At 46.1% G+C, this 20243-nt stretch overlaps 1 protein-coding gene across 1 annotated transcript in view; it reads left to right on the top strand.

Annotated features, from left to right (window-relative positions):
- The first annotated feature begins 18013 nt into the window (after positions 1–18013).
- Positions 18014–20243, top strand: part of LOC110514177 (voltage-dependent T-type calcium channel subunit alpha-1H-like) — a 158121-nt gene continuing 155891 nt past the window's right edge. The window contains exon 1 of the mRNA XM_036972118.1: positions 18014–18335. The gene's annotated coding sequence lies outside the window, so the exon portion shown is untranslated. The remainder of the gene's footprint in view (positions 18336–20243) is intronic.

The raw sequence follows: 20243 nt of genomic DNA, 5'->3' as shown, positions 1-20243 counted from the left end.
CTGACAGTCCTCCCTAGTATTCATTCCTCTGACAGTCCTTCCTAGTATTCATTCCTCTGACAGTCCTCCCTAGTATTCATTCCTCTGACAGTCCTCCCTAGTATTCATACCACTGACAGTCCTCCCTAGTATTCATACCACTGACAGTCCTCCCTAGTATTCATTCCTTTGAAAGACCTCCCTAGTATTCATACCTCTGACAGTTCTATCTAGTAGTCCTTCCTAGTATTCATTCCTCTGACAGTCCTCCCTAGTATTCATTCCTTTGACAGTCCTCCCTAGTATTCATTCCTCTGACAGTCCTCCCTAGTATTCATACCAGTGACAGTCCTCCCTAGTATTCATTCCTCTGACAGTCCTCCCTAGTATTCATTCCTCTGACAGTCCTCCCTAGTATTCATACTACTGACAGTCCTCCCTAGTATTCATTCCTCTTACAGTCCTCCCTACTATTCATTCCTCTGACAGTCCTCCCTAGTATACATTCCTCTGACAGTCCTCCCTAGTATTCATTCCTCTGACAGTCCTCCCTAGTATTCATTCCTCTGACAGTCCTCCCTAGTATTCATTCCTCTGACAGTCCTCCCTGGTATTCATTCCTCTGACAGTCCTCCCTAGTATTCATACTACTGACAGTCCTCCCTAGTATTCATTCCTCTGACAGTCCTCCCTAGTATTCATTCCTCTGACAGTCCTCCCTAGTATTCATTCCTCTGACAGTCCTCCCTAGTATTCATTCCTCTGACAGTCCTCCCTAGTATTCATACCACTGACAGTCCTCCCTAGTATTCATTCCTCTGACAGTCCTCCCTAGTATTCATTCCTCTGACAGTCCTCCCTAGTATTCATTACTCTGACAGTCCTCCCTAGTATTCATTCCTCTGACAGTCCTCCCTAGTATTCATACCACTGACAGTCCTCCCTAGTATTCATACCACTGACAGTCCTCCCTAGTATTCATTCCTTTGAAAGACCTCCCTAGTATTCATACCTCTGACAGTTCTATCTAGTAGTCCTTCCTAGTATTCATTCCTCTGACAGTCCTCCCTAGTATTCATTCCTTTGACAGTCCTCCCTAGTATTCATTCCTCTGACAGTCCTCCCTAGTATTCATACCAGTGACAGTCCTCCCTAGTATTCATTCCTCTGACAGTCCTCCCTAGTATTCATTCCTCTGACAGTCCTCCCTAGTATTCATACTACTGACAGTCCTCCCTAGTATTCATTCCTCTTACAGTCCTCCCTACTATTCATTCCTCTGACAGTCCTCCCTAGTATTCATTCCTCTGACAGTCCTCCCTAGTATTCATTCCTCTGACAGTCCTCCCTAGTATTCATTCCTCTGACAGTCCTCCCTAGTATTCATTCCTCTGACAGTCCTCCCTAGTATTCATTCCTCTGACAGTCCTCCCTGGTATTCATTCCTCTGACAGTCCTCCCTAGTATTCATACTACTGACAGTCCTCCCTAGTATTCATTCCTCTGACAGTCCTCCCTAGTATTCATTCCTCTGACAGTCCTCCCTAGTATTCATTCCTCTGACAGTCCTCCCTAGTATTCATTCCTCTGACAGTCCTCCCTAGTATTCATACCACTGACAGTCCTCCCTAGTATTCATTCCTCTGACAGTCCTCCCTAGTATTCATTCCTCTGACAGTCCTCCCTAGTATTCATTACTCTGACAGTCCTCCCTAGTATTCATTCCTCTGACAGTCCTCCCTAGTATTCATACCACTGACAGTCCTCCCTAGTATTCATACCACTGACAGTCCTCCCTAGTATTCATTCCTTTGAAAGACCTCCCTAGTATTCATACCTCTGACAGTTCTATCTAGTAGTCCTTCCTAGTATTCATTCCTCTGACAGTCCTCCCTAGTATTCATTCCTTTGACAGTCCTCCCTAGTATTCATTCCTCTGACAGTCCTCCCTAGTATTCATACCAGTGACAGTCCTCCCTAGTATTCATTCCTCTGACAGTCCTCCCTAGTATTCATTCCTCTGACAGTCCTCCCTAGTATTCATACTACTGACAGTCCTCCCTAGTATTCATTCCTCTTACAGTCCTCCCTACTATTCATTCCTCTGACAGTCCTCCCTAGTATTCATTCCTCTGACAGTCCTCCCTAGTATTCATTCCTCTGACAGTCCTCCCTAGTATTCATTCCTCTGACAGTCCTCCCTGGTATTCATTCCTCTGACAGTCCTCCCTGGTATTCATTCCTCTGACAGTCCTCCCTAGTATTCATACCACTGACAGTCCTCCCTAGTATTCATACCTCTGACATTTCTATCTAGTAGTCCTTCCTAGTATTCATACCACTGACAGTTCTATCTAGTATTCATTCCTCTGACACTCCTCCCTAGTATTCATTCCTCTGACAGTCCTCCCTAGTATTCATTCCTCTGACAGTCCTCCCTAGTATTCATTCCTCTGACAGTCCTCCCTAGTATTTATTCCTTTGAGAGTCCTCCCTAGTATTAATTCCTCTGACAGTCCTCCCTAGGATTCATTCCTCTGACAGTCCTCCCTAGTATTCATTCCTCTGACAGTCCTCCCTAGTATTCATTCCTCTGACAGTCCTCCCTAGTATTCATTCCTCTGACAGTCCTATCTAGTATTCATTCCTCTGACAGTCCTCCCTAGTATTCATTCCTCTGACAGTCCTCCCTAGTATTCATTCCTCTGACAGTCCTCCCTAGTATTCATTCCTCTGACAGTCCTCCCTGGTATTCATTCCTTTGACAGTCCTCCCTAGTATTCATTCCTCTGACAGTCCTCCCTAGTATTCATACCAGTGACAGTCCTCCCTAGCATTCATTCCTCTGACAGTCCTCCCTAGTATTCATTCCTCTGACAGTCCTCCCTAGTATTCATACTACTGACAGTCCTCCCTAGTATTCATTCCTCTTACAGTCCTCCCTACTATTCATTCCTCTGACAGTCCTCCCTAGTATTCATTCCTCTGACAGTCCTCCCTAGTATTCATTCCTCTGACAGTCCTCCCTAGTATTCATTCCTCTGACAGTCCTCCCTAGTATTCATTCCTCTGACAGTCCTCCCTGGTATTCATTCCTCTGACAGTCCTCCCTAGTATTCATACTACTGACAGTCCTCCCTAGTATTCATTCCTCTGACAGTCCTCCCTAGTATTCATTCCTCTGACAGTCCTCCCTAGTATTCATTCCTCTGACAGTCCTCCCTAGTATTCATTCCTCTGACAGTCCTCCCTAGTATTCATACCACTGACAGTCCTCCCTAGTATTCATTCCTCTGACAGTCCTCCCTAGTATTCATTCCTCTGACAGTCCTCCCTAGTATTCATTCCTCTGACAGTCCTCCCTAGTATTCATTCCTCTGACAGTCCTCCCTAGTATTCATACCACTGACAGTCCTCCCTAGTATTCATACCACTGACAGTCCTCCCTAGTATTCATTCCTTTGAAAGACCTCCCTAGTATTCATACTACTGACAGTCCTCCCTAGTATTCATTCCTCTTACAGTCCTCCCTACTATTCATTCCTCTGACAGTCCTCCCTAGTATTCATTCCTCTGACAGTCCTCCCTAGTATTCATTCCTCTGACAGTCCTCCCTAGTATTCATTCCTCTGACAGTCCTCCCTAGTATTCATTCCTCTGACAGTCCTCCCTGGTATTCATTCCTCTGACAGTCCTCCCTAGTATTCATACTACTGACAGTCCTCCCTAGTATTCATTCCTCTGACAGTCCTCCCTAGTATTCATTCCTCTGACAGTCCTCCCTAGTATTCATTCCTCTGACAGTCCTCCCTAGTATTCATTCCTCTGACAGTCCTCCCTAGTATTCATACCACTGACAGTCCTCCCTAGTATTCATTCCTCTGACAGTCCTCCCTAGTATTCATTCCTCTGACAGTCCTCCCTAGTATTCATTCCTCTGACAGTCCTCCCTAGTATTCATTCCTCTGACAGTCCTCCCTAGTATTCATACCACTGACAGTCCTCCCTAGTATTCATACCACTGACAGTCCTCCCTAGTATTCATTCCTTTGAAAGACCTCCCTAGTATTCATACCTCTGACAGTTCTATCTAGTAGTCCTTCCTAGTATTCATTCCTCTGACAGTCCTCCCTAGTATTCATTCCTTTGACAGTCCTCCCTAGTATTCATTCCTCTGACAGTCCTCCCTAGTATTCATACCAGTGACAGTCCTCCCTAGTATTCATTCCTCTGACAGTCCTCCCTAGTATTCATTCCTCTGACAGTCCTCCCTAGTATTCATACTACTGACAGTCCTCCCTAGTATTCATTCCTCTTACAGTCCTCCCTACTATTCATTCCTCTGACAGTCCTCCCTAGTATTCATTCCTCTGACAGTCCTCCCTAGTATTCATTCCTCTGACAGTCCTCCCTAGTATTCATTCCTCTGACAGTCCTCCCTAGTATTCATTCCTCTGACAGTCCTCCCTGGTATTCATTCCTCTGACAGTCCTCCCTAGTATTCATACTACTGACAGTCCTCCCTAGTATTCATTCCTCTGACAGTCCTCCCTAGTATTCATTCCTCTGACAGTCCTCCCTAGTATTCATTCCTCTGACAGTCCTCCCTAGTATTCATTCCTCTGACAGTCCTCCCTAGTATTCATACCACTGACATTCCTCCCTAGTATTCATACCACTGACAGTCCTCCCTGGTATTCATTCCTCTGACAGTCCTCCCTAGTATTCATACCACTGACAGTCCTCCCTAGTATTCATTCCTCTGACAGTCCTCCCTAGTATTCAGACCACTGACAGACTCAATGAGCTGCTGGTTTCTACAGCCACGTCCCTGAGCGAGCATCACGGTCTAAACGTGATATTAAATTGCGATTCATTGCCTGTCCTCTCGTGTGTGTGTGTGTGTGTGTGTGTGTGTGTGTGTGTGTGTGTGTGTGTGTGTGTGTGTGTGTGTGTGTGTGTGTGTGTGTGTGTGTGTGTGTGTGTGTGTGTGTGTGTGTGTGTGTGTGTGTCATTATTGCATTTCATTCAGGCTGTATTGAAGTATTTCGCCTCTGACCTCATTACCATGTGCCTCTGACCTCATTACCATGTGCCTCTGACCTCATTACCATGTGCCTCTGACCTCATTACCATGTGCCTCTGACCTCATTACCATGTGCCTCTGACCTCATTACCATGTGCCTCTGACCTCATTACCATGTGCCTCTGACCTCATTACCATGTGCCTCTGACCTCATTACCATGTGCCTCTGACCTCGCTCGTTAACCACACACACACACTCAGAACCGAACACAGAGCTGTAGATTCAGGCACATTGTAACGGTGTGTGTGTGTGTGTGTGTGTGTGAGAGAGAGAGGCCTGGTCCATTAGCAGCAATGGGGGAAACAATGTTTCAGACAAAACCTCTCACTAACACAACATTACACAAAACCTCTTACTAACACAACATTAACCAAAACTATAAACACACATACAATACAACCAAAAAACATTTTACGTTTTTTTTTAAAACAACGAAAGTCTTGACAAAAATAAAAAATAGAGCTGCTGTCCGAAAAACAATTACATTCTTCAATGATTTAAATACATCGATCAAGAGAATTAAAACTCCACCACTGAAACTGGATCATTACATTATTAAAATGGTGACGGGAAGAATGTGGTCCAAACTGGCCTGTTTGTAAAAAAGGGGGTGAAACTGGATCATTACATTATTAAAATGGTGACGGGAAGAATGTGGTCCAAACTGGCCTGTTTGTAAAAAAAAAAAAAAAAAAAGGGGGAGGGGCTTAGAAAAATGCCCCCAATTTTAATTTTACAGTTAAAATACGATAAGTTCTACAGTAAGAGAAAGCAGTAAAAGACAAACAATAAAACACATTTTTTTTGTTGTTGCTGTAAGTAGCATATTGATATGCTTATAAAGACAAGATGCCTCCACACTATCTAGAAAAATGTGCAGAGAACAGCCACAGACAAAACAACCAACAATCGTTGGTACCAGCTGCAGCTGTTCCACAACTAGTATGCTGTTCTATAACTACGGTCTATTCTAAGGGTATAGCTGTCTGACCACACTGACCTGTACAGATCTCTGAGGTTCTGTCTTCCAGTCTCCAGTTGGTCAGGAAGTCCCTTCCGTCTCTATGTCATGTGTTAACAGCTAGCGGGACAGGTGTAGTCACGTGACAGGAAAAGGGGGGTGGAGTTACTGACCAAGATTCCTCTAGGAGGAACTCTTTCAATTGGTCAATAGCCCACGGAGTAATATGAGACGTGTGGCTGAACTAATGTCCCGTAGACCTTCTAAACAACGTGTCTATGAGACGTGTGGCTGAACTAATGTCCCGTAGACCTTCTAAACAACGTGTCTATGAGACGTGTGGCTGAACTAATGTCCCGTAGACCTTCTAAACAACGTGTCTATGAGACGTGTCGCTGAACTAATGTCCCGTAGACCTTCTAAACAACGTGTCTACGAGACGTGTGGCTGAACTAATGTCCCGTAGACCTTCTAAACAACGTGTCTATGAGACGTGTGGCTGAACTAATGTCCCGTAGACCTTCTAAACAACGTGTCTATGAGACGTGTGGCTGAACTAATGTCCCGTAGACCTTCTAAACAACGTGTCTATGAGACGTGTGGCTGAACTAATGTCCCGTAGACCTTCTAAACAACGTGTCTATGAGACGTGTGGCTGAACTAATGTCCCGTAGACCTTCTAAACAACGTGTCTATGAGACGTGTGGCTGAACTAATGTCCCGTAGACCTTCTAAACAACGTGTCTATGAGACGTGTTGCTGATCTAATGTCCCGTAGACCTTCTAAACAACGTGTCTATGAGACGTGTGGCTGAACTAATGTCTCGTAGACCTTCTAAACAACGTGTCTATGAGACGTGTGGCTGAACTAATGTCCCGTAGACCTTCTAAACAACGTGTCTATGAGACGTGTGGCTGAACTAATGTCCCGTAGACCTTCTAAACAACGTGTCTATGAGACGTGTGGCTGAACTAATGTCCCGTAGACCTTCTAAACAACGTGTCTATGAGACGTGTGGCTGAACTAATGTCCCGTAGACCTTCTAAACAACGTGTCTATGAGACGTGTGGCTGAACTAATGTCTCGTAGACCTTCTAAACAACGTGTCTATGAGACGTGTTGCTGAACTAATGTCCTGTAGACCTTCTAAACAACATGTCTATGAGACGTGTGGCTGAACTAATGTCCCGTAGACCTTCTAAACAACGTGTCTATGAGACGTGTGGCTGAACTAATGTCCCGTAGACCTTCTAAACAACGTGTCTATGAGACGTGTGGCTGAACTAATGTCCCGTAGACCTTCTAAACAACGTGTCTACGAGACGTGTGGCTGAACTAATGTCCCGTAGACCTTCTAAACAACGTGTCTATGAGACGTGTGGCTGAACTAATGTCCTGTAGACCTTCTAAACAACGTGTCTATGAGACGTGTGGCTGAACTAATGTCCCGTAGACCTTCTAAACAACGTGTCTTTGATTACGTTCATGTGTAACATTCAATTGAATAATAACGAAAGACGATGAAAAGTACGTAAACTCAGCAACAAAATAAAATAATAAAGAAACGTCCTCTCACTGTCAACTGCGTTTATTTTCAGAAAACTTTAACATGTGTAAATATTTGTATGAACATAACAAGATTCAACAACTGAGACATAAACTGAACAAGTTCCACAGACATGTGCCTAACAGAAATGGAATAATGTGTCCCTGAACAAACAGGGGGGGTCAAAATCAAAAGTAACAGTCAGTATCTGTGTGTGGCCACCAGCTGCATGAAATACTGCAGTGCATCTCCTCCTCATGGACTGCACCAGATTTGCCAGTTCTTGCTGTGAGATGTTGCTGTTAGCACCATGCTAACTTCGACAGGTGGCACTGATTTATATATCCTGGCACAAGTTCCCGGATCAGCCAATCAAAGATGGCCGACGTAGGTAGACTTGTTCACGGAAGCGTCCAACTACGATTTGATCAACTTGTCAAAATAACTGTCATGTGTAAAACGCCAAGGTCCACAAAGGTAATTGTCACAGATTGTGGCAAAGGTTTCGAATCTCACATGAGTTCGTCCCCCCCCTCAAATCCCCCTCCTTATGAAATGTAGATTGACATGTATTGTAGTGTGTTGAAAAAGGTACGTAGCCAACAGAGTGAAAATTAAGATTAACAATGAATTTAGGAATGAATAAACCTGTTGAGGAGACATTACTGTAGGCTATATTAGCTGGTGATTATGCCCCCTGCTGGTGAGGAGACATTACTGTAGGCTATATTACCTGGTGATTACGCCCCCTGCTGGTGAGGAGACATTACTGTAGGCTATATTACCTGGTGATTACGCCCCCTGCTGGTGAGGAGACATTACTGTAGGATATATTACCTGATGATTACTCCCCCTGCTGGTGAGGAGACATTACTGTAGGCTATATTACCTGGTGATTACTCCCCCTGCTGGTGAGGAGACATTACTGTAGGCTATATTACCTGGTGATTACTCCCCCTGCTGGTGAGGAGACATTACTGTAGGCTATATTACCTGGTGATTACTCCCCCTGCTGGTGAGGAGACATTACTGTAGGCTATATTACCTGGTGATTACTCCCATTGCTGGTGAGGAGACATTACTGTAGGCTATATTACCTGGTGGTTACGCCCCCTGCTGGTGAGGAGACATTACTGTAGGCTATATTACCTGGTGGTTACGCCCCCTGCTGGTGAGGAGACATTACTGTAGGCTATATTACCTGGTGATTGAGGAGACATTATTACTCTAGGCTATATTACCTGGTGATTACGCCCCCTGCTGGTGAGGAGCCATTAGTGTAGGCTATATTACCTGGTGGTTACGCCCCCTGCTGGTGAGGAGACATTACTGTAGGCTATATTACCTGGTGGTTACGCCCCCTGCTGGTGAGGAGACATTACTGTAGGCTATATTACCTGGTGTTTACGCCCCCTGCTGGTGAGGAGACATTACTGTAGGCTATATTACCTGGTGATTACGCCCCCTGCTGGTGAGGAGACATTACTGTAGGCTATATTACCTGGTGATTGAGGAGACATTATTACTCTAGGCTATATTACCTGGTGATTACGCCCCCTGCTGGTGAGGAGCCATTAGTGTAGGCTATAATTACCTGGTGATTACGCCCCCTGCTGGTGAGGAGCCATGGACTCCATCAGAAAAGCATTGGCTCCATTAGAAAATAATTGACTCAATCAGAAAAGCATTGTTTCCATCAGAAAAACATTCAGATTAAGACCTACAATCATTCAGGTGACAATATGAGGTGACAATATGCCTTCTGACAGTCAGCCATACGGTATGAGTCTCTCTCTGCACTTGGAGTGGTCACACACACACACACACACACACACACACACACACACACACACACACACACACAGAGGGGGGGAGAGGTAACGGGAGAGCAGAGAGCAGATGGTCCCAGTGCATTACTAGATAATAACGAGGAGGAGGAGGGAGGAGGAAGAGGAGGAGGGAGAGGGGGAGGAGGAAGAGGAGGAGGAGGAGGGAGAGGGGGAGGAGGAAGAGGAGGAGGAGGGAGGAGGAGGGGGAGGAGGGAGGAGGAGGAGGAGGGAGAGGAGGGAGGAGGAGGAAGAGGAGGAAGAGAAGGAGGAGGGAGGAGGAAGAGGAGGGAGAGGAGGGGGAGAAGGAGTAAGAGGAGGAGGAGGAAGAGGCCATTGGGGTGAGAGGGTTAAAACACCACACTGACTGACACACAGCTGACTGAAACACAGCTGACTGAAACACAGCTGACTGTCACACAGCTGACTCTCACAAAGCTGACTGTCACACAGCTGACTGTCACACAGCTGACTGAAACACAGCTGACTGTCACACAGCTGACTGACACACAGCTGACTGAAACACAGCTGACTGACACACAGCTGACTGAAACACAGCTGACTGAAACACAGCTGACTGACACACAGCTGACTGAAACACAGCTGACTGAAACACAGCTGACTGACACACAGCTGACTGACACACAGCTGACTGACACACAGCTGACTGAAACACAGCTGACTGAAACACAGGTGACTGACACACAGCTGACTGAAACACAGCTGACTGAAACACAGCTGACTGACACACAGCTGACTGAAACACAGCTGACTGAAACACAGCTGACTGAAACACACCAAGATCCCCTCTACACAACACCTCTATCAACACCCAGACCCCCTCTACACAACACCTCTATCAACACCCAGACCCCCTCTACTCAACACACAGACCCCCTCTACACAACACCAAAACCCCCTCTACACAAAACCTCTATCAGCACCAAGACCCCCTCTACACAACACCAAGACCCCCTCTACACAACACCTCCATCAGCACCCAGACCCCCTCTACTCAACACCTCTATCAGCACCCAGACCCCCTCTACACAACACCTATATCATCCCCCAGACCCCCTCTACTCAACACCTCTATCAGCACCCAGACCCCCTCTACACAACACCTCTATCAGCACCCAGACCCCCTCTACACAACACCTCTATCAGCACCCAGACCCCCTCTGCACAACACCTCTATCAACACCCAGACCCCCTCTACACAACACCTCTATCAGCACCAAGACCCCCTCTAGTCAACACCAATATCAGCACCCAGACCCCCTCTACACAACACCTCTATCAGCACCAAGACCCCCTCTACACAACACCCCTATCAGCACCAATATCCCCTCTACACAACACCTCTATCAGCACCCAGACCCCCTCTACACAACACCTCTATCAGCACCCAGACCCCCTCTAGTCAACACCTCCATCAGCACCCAGACCCCCTCTACACAACACCTCTATCAGCAACAAGACCCCCTCTACACAACACCTCTATCAGCACCCAGACCCCCTCTACACAACACCTCTATCAGCTCCCAGACCCCCTCTACACAACACCTCTATCAGCACCCAGACCCCCTCTACACAACACCTCTATCAGCACCCAGACCCCCTCTACACAACACCTATATCAGCACCCAGACCCCCTCTAGTCAGCACCCAGACCCCCTCTAGTCAGCACCCAGACCCCCTCTAGTCAGCACCCAGACCCCCTCTACATATATATTTATATATTTTGATTTCACCTTCATTTAACCAGGTCGGCCAGCTGAGAACAGGTTCTCATTTTCATCTGCGACCAAGACAAAGCAAAGCAGCGCAACACAAACAACAACAACAACAGAGTTTCACATGGAATAAACAAAACATACAATCAATCCTCTACTCTACAGTACAAAAAAATCTATATATATACGGTATATAATGTGCAAATGAGGAGAGATAAGAGAGATAAGGCAATAAATAGGCCATGGTGGCGAAGTAATTACAACATAGCAATTAAACACTGGAATGGTAGAATGTGCAGGAGATGAATGTGCAAGTAGAGATACTGAGGTGCAAGATAAATAAATCAATACAGTATGGGGATGAGGGTAGATTGGATGGGCTGTTTACAGATGAGCTATGTATGACAAGGATTGGGAATAACTTCCTGTATATCTCTGTCCTGTATAGCAGGGATTGGGAATAACTTCCTGTGTATCTCTGTCCTGTATAACAGGGATTGCGAATAACTTCCTGTATATCTCTGTCCTCTATAACAGGGATTGTGAATAACTTCCTGTACAGCTCTGTCCTCTATAACAGGGATTGTGAATAACTCTCTGTATATCTCTGTCTTGGGTGTATCACCCTCCTCTCATTTCTGTATCACCCTCCTCTCATTTCTGTATCACCCTCATCTCCTCTCCTCTCCTCTCCTCTCCTCTCCTCTGCCCTCCTCTGCCCTCCTCTCCTCTCATTTCTGTATCATTCTCCTCTCCTCTCCTGTCCTGTCCTCTCCTCTCCTCTCCTCTCCTCTCATTTCTGTATCACTCTCCTCTCCTCTCCTCTCCTCTCTTATCCTCTCCTCTCCTCTCCTCTCATTTCTCTATCACTCTCCTCTCCTCTCCTCTCCTCTCCTCTCCTCTCCTCTCCTCTCCTCTCCTCTCCTCTCCTCTAATCCTCTCCTCTAATCCTCTCCTCTAATCCTCTCCTCTAATCCTCTCCTCTAATCCTCTCCTCTAATCCTCTCCTCTCCTCTCCTCTCCTCTCCTCTCCTCTCCTCTAATCCTCTCCTCTAATCCTCTCCTCTAATCCTCTCCTCTAATCCTCTCCTCTAATCCTCTCCTCTAATCCTCTCCTCTAATCCTCTCCTCTCCTCTCCTCTCCTCTCCTCTCCTCTCCTCTCATTTCTGTATCACTCTCCTCTCCTCTCCTCTCCTCTTCTCATTTCTGTATCACTCTCCTCTCCTCTCCTCTTCTCTCCTCTCCTCTCCTCTCCTCTCCTCTCCTCTCCTCTCCTCTCTTATCCTCTCCTCTAATCCTCTCCTCTCCTCTTATCTCCTCTTCTCATTTCTGTATTACTCTCCTCTCCTCTCCTCTTATCCTCTTCTCTTCTCCTCTCCTCTCCTCTCCTCTCCTCTCCTCTCCTCTCCTCTCCTCTCCTCTCCTCTCCTCTCCTCTCCTCTCCTCTCATTTCTGTATCACTCTCCTCTCCTCTCCTCTCCTCTCCTCTCCTCTTCTCTCCTCTCCTCTCCTCTCTTCTTATCTCCTCTTCTCATTTCTGTATCACTCTCCTCTCCTCTCCTCTAATCCTCTCCTCTCCTCTCCTCTCCTCTCCTCTCCTCTCCTCTCCTCTCCTCTCCTCTCCTCTCCTCTCCTCTTCTCATTTCTGTATCACTCTCCTCTCCTCTCCTCTCCTCTCATTTCTGTATCACTCTCCTCTCCTCTCCTCTCCTCTTCTCATTTCTGTATCACTCTCCTCTCCTCTCCTCTCCTCTCCTCTCCTCTCCTCTCCTCTCCTCTCCTCTCCTCTCCTCTCCTCTCCTCTCCTCTCCTCTCATCTCCTCTCCTCTCCTCTCATTTCTGTATCACTCTCCTCTCCTCTCCTCTCCTCTCTGTATCACCCTCCTCTCCTTTCATTTCCCTATCGCCCTCCTCTCCTCTCCTTTCTTCTCTCTTCATGTTTCTTAAAATATCATCATTCATATTATTATTTGAGCGTGCAGAGAGATGAAACTGGCTTCCACCCACCCACTCTCTCTATATATTTCTACCCCTTCTCTATCTCTCTCTCTCTCTCTCTCTACCCCTTCTCCCCCCTTCTCCCTCTCTCCCCCCTCTCTCTCTCTCTACCCCTTCTCTCTCTCTCTCTCTCTCTCTCTCTCCTCTTCTCCCTCTCTCCCCCCTCTCTCTCTCCTCTTCTCTTCTCCCTCTCTGTCCCCTCTCTCTCTCTACCCCTTCTCCCTCTCTCTCGCTCCCCTTCTCCCTCTCTCTCTCGCTCCCCTTCTCCCTCTCTGTCCCCTCTCTCTCTCCCCTCTCTCTCTCCTCTTCTCTTCTCCCTCTCTCCCCCCTCTCTCTCTCCTCTCTCTCTCCTCTTCTCTTCTCCCTCTCCCCCCTCTCTCATTTTCTTTCTGTCTCTCCTATCGTTCAATAATATATCTGATGGATGTATATTTCACTGCCTTTGTATGAGACAGACAGACAGACTGCAACCAGGGGAAACCTCTTACACTAAGACTCCCTCCACCCAGGAGAGGAGAGGAGAGGAGAAGGGAAGGGAAGGGAAGAGAAGGGAAGAGAAGAGAAGAGAAGAGAAGGGAAGGGGAGGGGAGGGGAGGGGGAGGGGGAGGGGAGGGGAGGGGAGGGGAGGGGAGAGGAGAGGAGAGGAGAGGAGAGGAGAGGAGAGGAGAGGAGAGGAGAGGAGAGGAGAGGAGAGGAGAGGAGAGGAGAGGAGAGGAGAGGTCCAGCCCCTAAGCCAGTAGCACACAGCTATCAACAGAGAAGTAGGGCTGTAGGCAGTAGGGCAGTAGGGCTGTAGGCAGTAGGGCTGTAGGCAGTAGGGCTGTAGGCTGTAGGCAGTAGGGCTGTAGTCAGTAGGCCTGTAGGAAGCATGGCTGCAGGCAGTAGGGCTGTAGGCAGTAGGGCTGTAGGCAGTAGGGCTGTAGAGCAGCAGGGCTTTAGGCAGTAGGGCTTTAGGCAGTAGGCCTGTAGGAAGCAGGGCTGCAGGCAGTAGGGCTGTAGGCAGTAGGGCTGTAGGCAGTAGGGCTGTAGGCAGTAGGGCTGTAGGCAGTAAGGCAGTAGGGCAATTGGGCTGTGGGCATTAAGGCTGTATGCAGTAAGGTAGTAGGGCAGTAGGCAGTAGGGCTGTAGGCAGTAGGGCTGTAGAGAGTAGGGCAGTAGGGCTGTAGGCAGTAGGGCTGTCGGTCATATTAGCTCCCTGCTATTACAGAGTTGTTGTTCTCTGCAGCTAGCTAGCACGCTCTAAATGTATATTAGCTCTCTACTAATACAGAGTTGTTGATTTCTGCAGATAGCTAGCATACTCTAAATGTATATTAGCTCCCTGCTATTACAGAGTTGTTGTTCTCTGCAGCTAGCAAGCACGCTCTAAATGTATATTAGCTCCCTGCTAATACAGAGTTGTTGATCTCTGCAGTTAGCTAGCATACTCTAAATGTATATTAGCTCCCTGCTAATACAGAGTTGTTGTTCTCTGCAGCTAGCTAGCATATTCTAAATGTAACGATCGTATTAGCTCCCTGCTAATACAGAGTTGTTGATCTCTGCAGTTAGCTAGCATACTCTAAATGTATATTAGCTCCCTGCTAATACAGAGTTGTTGATCTCTGCAGTTAGCTAGCATACTCTAAATGTAACGGTCGTATTAGCTCCCTGCTAATACAGAGTTGTTGATCTCTGCAGTTAGCTAGCATACTCTAAATGTATATTAGCTCCCTGCTAATACAGAGTTGTTGTTCTCTGCAGCTAGCTAGCATATTCTAAATGTAACGATCGTATTAGCTCCCTGCTAATACAGAGTTGTTGATCTCTGCAGTTAGCTAGCACGCTCTAAATGTATATTAGCTCCCTGCTAATACAGAGTTGTTGATCTCTGCAGTTAGCTAGCATACTCTAAATGTATATTAGCTCCCTGCTAATACAGAGTTGTTGATCTCTGCAGCTAGCTAGCATGCTACAGCCATCAAGAGCATCGAGAGCACACCTATCGTTGTATCTTTTTATTTATCATCTAAAAAAAAAAGAAACTAGCGATCAAATGGGAACCGGTTTATTACCACGACACAGGAGAGAGTAAAGATACCAGCTGTTACTACGGCAACACAGTACAGGAGCTCTGTCGTGCTGGGTGGGGCCTTGGAGGAGCCATTCTGGAGCCAACCAGGAGCCATCGGTTACTAAGGCAACACAGTACAGGAGCTCTGCCGCGCTGGGTGGGGCCTTGGAGGAGCCATTCTGGAGCCAACCAGGAGCCATCGGTTACTAAGGCAACACAGTACAGGAGCTCTGTCGTGCTGGGTGGGGCCTTGGAGGAGCCATTCTGGAGCCAACCAGGAGCCATCGGTTACTAAGGCAACACAGTACAGGAGCTCTGTCGTGCTGGGTGGGGCCTTGGAGGAGCCATTCTGGAGCCAACCAGGAGCCATCGGTTACTAAGGCAACACAGTACAGGAGCTCTGTCGTGCTGGGTGGGGCCTTGGAGGAGCCATTCTGGAGCCAACCAGGAGCCATCGGTTACTAAGGCAACACAGTACAGGAGCTCTGTCGTACTGGGTGGGGCCTTGGAGGAGCCATTCTGGAGCCAACCAGGAGCCATCGGTTACTAAGGCAACACAGTACAGGAGCTCTGCCGTGCTGGGGCCTTGGAGGAGCCATTCTGGAGCCAACCAGGAGCCATCGGTTACTAAGGCAACACAGTACAGGAGCTCTGCCATGCTGGGGCCTTGGAGGAGCCATTCTGGAGCCAACCAGGAGCCATCGGGAACTATGCGGAAAGGGCACCAAGGAGCCATTTGGGGGGGGCAAGAGGGCTTGGATTTCCACATTCCAGACCAGGGAGAGGAGCAGATGAGACAGGTGGAAGATGGAGGGATGATGGGGGGGGGGGGGGGGGGGGGGGGGGAGAGAGAGAGAGAGAGAGAGAGGGATATATATATATATATAGAGAGAGAGAGAGAGATTCAAAGGGCCAGACAGAGAGAGAGACAGACAGAAGGAGGATGGGGGTGGAAGAGTGAGAGAGAGAGACAGGTGGTGTTTTGAGAGAGGTGGAGGGGTGTGTTTGTTTTGTCAGCAGTCTACTGTCTGATGCTCACAGCTGAGAATGGACACACACACACACATACCAAGGCCAGTTGACTAGTGGCTCACACTGTTAATGAAACCATTCTCTGTTAGTCTCACTGTTAACTAAACCATATATCTACCCATTAATTTAGAATCAATGGGTATATCTAGATATCATTAATTTAGAATCAATGGGTATATATAGATATCATTAATTTAGAATCAATGGGTATATCTAGATATCATTAATTTAGAATCAATGGGTATATATAGATATCATTAATTTAGAATCAATGGGTATATCTAGATATCATTAATTTAGAATCAATGGGTATATATAGATATCATTAATTTAGAATCAATGGGTATATCTAGATATCATTAATTTAGAATCAATGGGTATATCTAGATATCATTAATTTAGAATCAATGGGTATATCTAGATATCATTAATTTAGAATCAATGGGTATATATAGATATCATTAATTTAGAATCAATGGGTACATATAGATATCGTTAATTTAGAATCAATGGGTATATATAGATATAAAGATATCATTAATTTAGAATCAATGGGTATATATAGATATATAGATATCATTAATGTAGAATCAATGGGTATGGGATGATTTACAATGCCGGGATGATTTCTGTATTTCTAAAGTGACATGTCTTGAAAACTTGATTGCTGACAAGGTTGACATTTTGGGTCTATGTCAACAATGGACTAATGAAATGAAAACCCCCAGACTATAGGTTTTAGGTTAACATTTTCCTTTAACAATATATAGGGCATAAAACACACAGGAAACTGTTATACAATTATCCATCCATCCTAATAACGTCTTATTTTGTTACCGCTTTAGCACTGAGATCCAAACCGAATTTGTATGTTCTGATTTAAAAGTCCACATTTAGATTTTTAATACAGACCGTCACCCCCCCCCCCCCCCCCCCCCCCCCCCGTCTGTCTGACCGTGTCGTTGTCAAACCAGTTCCTGATCCTAGGCCTAATTGTATCTAAATCAATTCATTCCCGTTCAGTGTAATTGTGTGTGTTTTGGTGTGCTGGATCGGGGGCAGGTGAATGTGGAGATCTCATCCCGTTCAGTGTAATTGTGTGTGTTTTGGTGTGCTGGATCTGGGGCAGGTGAATGTGGAGATCTCATCCCGTTCAGTGTAATTGTGTGTGTTTTGGTCTGCTGGATCTGGGGCAGGTGAAGGTGCGAGAACCATTTAGGAAGACAGGAAGGAAGTGTGTTGTACATGTGTAGCCCTCCTATTCGTTTTGTCTTTTTATCCTTGTTTTATCCATTTTGAATAGGCATGTTTTAATGTAAACGTATTTATTCATAATAAAAAAAACAACGATTAAAAAATATATATATTTTTGTCCTAGTCATGTTTTAAACCTTTTCTTCTTTATAACGAGACAAGCTACGGCCAGCTCCGCCACACATGTTCCTACACCCCAGTCCTATCCAATAAGTTACTGTCAGAGACGCATAGCGAGTAAACATAGACGTAGTTTCTACGTGCGCAATTGGCTATAATGTAGACCATAAACGTTCAGCCTGCCTACTACAGATGAATCTGAGCCGTACTGTACTGTATTAGAATGGTTTAGTTTAACAGTGAGAGTAAACTAATACAACATTTATATCGCCAGTATTACATACTGTCTTACTGGTGATGATGCTACTGCGGACTGTGTGTGTGTGCGTGTGCGTGTCCGTACTACCGGGGCGTCACGTGTCAGAGCCCCCCCCTCCCCTGGTGGAGCTGAAGTTTGCCTTGTCAGAACATCACGGAGCTCCAACAGAAACGGACGCGTGGGTTTTTCTCTCTCTCTCCGCCTGATCGTTGATGGATATGATTTTCTCCTACACGGCGCCCACGAACTAACTCACACGGTGACGGTACCACTTCGCTTCCGTTCTGGTTTTTCTTCTTCTTTGGATTATTCTTCATCTGGAGAGAAAAAAAACCGTGAAATGAAATAGGGAGAGGAAGTACAAGGAGAAGATAGAGAGATAGAGAGAAAGAAAAGCTGGACATCAGAACAGGGTTTGGTGCTCCCGCTACACGGCAAGTCACGGACATGCTTCAGGGAACTTGTAATTCCATATCGATAAGGTAGGTCTAATCAGATTAATCACACGCGTCAATCATCTCTCTGTCTATATCGGACCAGGTTTGTCTAAATGAACACTTCAGTTTCTGGTTTCCACTATTGAGATACTTTTTTAAAAATGGATCGTCTCTCGAAACCACAAGTGATGCGTTATATTCGCTTCTTAATTGAATATCGATATTACTGAGATGTTAAAGTCTCTCTCTCTGGTTTGAGACAGCTCCTTATCGATAGAGAGTAAATATTGGTGGTTCTCATCACAACCCCACTGGTTCTAGAAGAGCAGGCGGCGTAAAAATGCGCTTTACTCCTCCATTAGCCACGACTCAAACACAATAACACAGACTCCTCTTCAGCAACACAGACTCCGGGTCTAATATGGTTTATAGAAACCTTGCTGTATCTTCAGCAACACAGACTCCTCTTCAGCAACACAGACTCCTCTTCAGCAACACAGACTCCTCTTCAGCAACACAGACTCCGGGTCTAATAAATCAAATCAAATCAATAAATCAAATCAAATGTTATTGGTCCACATATTGATCAGATGTTATTGGTCCACATATTGATCAGATGTTATTGGTCCACATATTGATCAGATGTTATTGCGGGTGTAAGTGAAATGCTTGATGTTCCTAGCTCCAACAGTGCAGTAATATCTAACAATTCACAGCAATACACACACATCTGAAAGTTAAATAATGTAATTAATAAATGTATAAATATTAGATTGAGCGACGTCGGAGTGGCATTAGAATACGGTAGATTACAGTATATACATAATGAGTAAAGCAGTGTGTGAACATTATTAATATCATTTTTTTTTCTAAAACAGAGGCAGGCAAACGACAGGTCAAAGGCAGGTCAGGGGTCAATAATCCACTGAGGTGGGGTAAGGTACCAGACCGGCAGGCAGGCTCAGGGTCAGGGCAGGTCAGGGGTCAATAATCCACTGAGGTGGGGTAAGTTATTTCACTTTTATTTAACCAGGGTCGGCCAGTTGAGAACAAGTTCTCATTTACATCTGCAACCTGGCCAAGATAAAGCAAAGCAGTGCGACACAAACAACAACACAGAGTTACACATGGAATAAACAAACGTACAGTCAATAACACAATAGAAGAAAAAAAAGAAAGTCTATATACAAGCCTGCAAATGGAGGTAAGGCAATAAATAGGCCATAGTAGCGAAGTAATTACAATTTAGCAGATTAACACTGGATAGATGAGCAGATGATGATGTGCAGGTAGAAATACTGGTGTGCAAAAGAGCAGAAAAGTAAATGAAAACAATATGGGGATGAGGTAGGTAGATTGGGTGGGATATTTACAGATGGGCTATGTACAGCTGCAGCGATTGGTTAGTTGCTCAGATAGCAGTTAGTTAGTGAGGGAAATATAAGACTCCAGCTTCAGCGATTTTTGCAATTCGTTCCAGTCACTGGCAGCAGAGAACTGTAAGGAAAGGCGGCCAAAGGAGGTGCTAGCTTTGGGGTGACCAGTGAAATATACCTGCTGGAGCGCGTGCTACAGGTGGGTGTTGGTATGGTGACCAGTGAGCTGAGATAAGGCGGGGCTTTACCTAGCAAGGACTTATAGATGACCTGGAGCCAGTGGGTCTGGCGATGAATATGAAGCGAGGGCCAGCTGACTAGAGCATACAGGTCGCAGTGGTGGGTGGTATATGGGGCTTTGGTGACAAAACGGATGGCACTGTGATAGGTTGCACCCAGTTTGCTGAGTAGAGTGTTGGAGGCTTTTTTTGTAAATGATATCGCCGAAGTCGAGGATTGGTAGGATGGTCAGTTTTATGAGGGTATGTTTGGCAGCATGAATGAAGGATGCTTCATTCATAGCACTTCATAGCACTTCCGGCGCCGACAGAGATGGCCGCCTCGCTTCGCGTTCCTA

The sequence above is a fragment of the Oncorhynchus mykiss genome, unplaced genomic scaffold, assembly GCF_013265735.2.
Source record: "Oncorhynchus mykiss isolate Arlee unplaced genomic scaffold, USDA_OmykA_1.1 un_scaffold_120, whole genome shotgun sequence".
Lineage (NCBI taxonomy): Eukaryota > Metazoa > Chordata > Actinopteri > Salmoniformes > Salmonidae > Oncorhynchus > Oncorhynchus mykiss.
Note: the sequence above shows the minus strand (reverse complement) of the source record. Positions and strands in the feature narration are given on the sequence as shown.